This window comes from Oryx dammah, unplaced genomic scaffold, assembly GCF_014754425.2.
Source record: "Oryx dammah isolate SB20612 unplaced genomic scaffold, SCBI_Odam_1.1 HiC_scaffold_2, whole genome shotgun sequence".
NCBI lineage: Eukaryota > Metazoa > Chordata > Mammalia > Artiodactyla > Bovidae > Oryx > Oryx dammah.
The window spans coordinates 11,449,707-11,451,101 of NW_024070186.1; positions in this window are offsets into that span (position 1 = coordinate 11,449,707).

Consider the following 1,395-nt stretch of genomic DNA (forward strand, 5'->3'; position numbering starts at 1 on the left):
ACTCTTTGCAACCCCATGAATCGCAGCACGCCAGGCCTCCCTGTTAATCACCATCTCCCAGAGTTCACTCAGACTCATGTCCATCGAGTCCGTGATGCCATCCAGCCATCTCATCCTCGGCCGTCCCTTTCTCCTCCTGCCCCCAATCCCTCCCAGCATCAGAGTCTTTTCCAATGAATCAACTCTTCGCATGAGGTGGCCAAAATACTGGAGTTTCAGCTTTAGCATCATTCCTTCCAAAGAAATCCCAGGGTTGATCTCCTTCAGAATGGACTGATTGGATCTCCTTGCAGTTCAAGGGACTCTCAAGAGTCTTCTCCAACACCACAGTTCAAAAGCATCAATTCTGCGGCACTCAGCCTTCTTCATAGTCGAACTCTCACATCCATACATGACCACAGGAAAAACCATAGCCTTGACTAGACAGACCTTTGTTGGCAAAGTAATGTCTCTGCTTTTGAACATACTATCTAGGTTGGTCATAACTTTTCTTCCAAGGAGTAAGCGTCTTTTAATTTCATGGCTGCAATCACCATCTGCAGTGATTTTGGAGCCCAAAAAAGTAAAGTCTGACACTGTTTCCACTCTTTCCCCATCTATTTCCCATGAAGTGATGGGACCAGATGCCATGATCTTCGTTTTCTGAATGTTGAGCTTTAAGCCAACTTTTTCGCTCTACTCTTTCACTTTCATCAAGAGGCTTTTGAGTTCCTCTTCACTTTCTGCCATAACGGTGGTATCATCTGCATATCTGAGGTTATTGATATTTCTCCCGGCAATCTTGATTCCAGCCTGTGTTTCTTCCAGTCAAGCGTTTCTCATGATGTACTCTGCATATAAGTTAAATAAGCAGGGTGACAATATACAGCCTTGATGTAGTAACTCTGCATTCAGATGGATTTATTTTTCCTTTTCTCCTTTGTCTTTCTTTTCTCCTATTTTCTCAGCTATTTGTAAGGGCTTCTCAGACAACCTTTTTGGCTTTTTGCTTTTTTTTTCTTGGTGATGGTTTTGCTCACGGCCTCCTGTACAGTGTTCCAAACCTTCATCCATAGTTCTTCAGGCACTTGTCTGTCAGATCTAATCCCTTGCATCTATTTGCCACTTCCACTGTATAATCATAAGGGATTTGATTTAGGACATACCTCAATGGTCTAGTGGTTTCCCCTACTTTCTTCAACTTAAGCCTGAATTTTGCAATAAGGAGTTTATGAGCTGAGCCACAGTCAGCTCCCAGTCTTGTTTTTGCTGACTGTATAGAGCTTCCCCATCTTTAGCTGCAAAGAATACAGTCAATCTGATTTCGGTGTTGACCATCTGGTGATGTCCATGTGTAGAGTTGTCTCTTGTGTTGTTGGAAGAGGGTGTTTGCATGACCAGTGTGTTCTCTTGGCA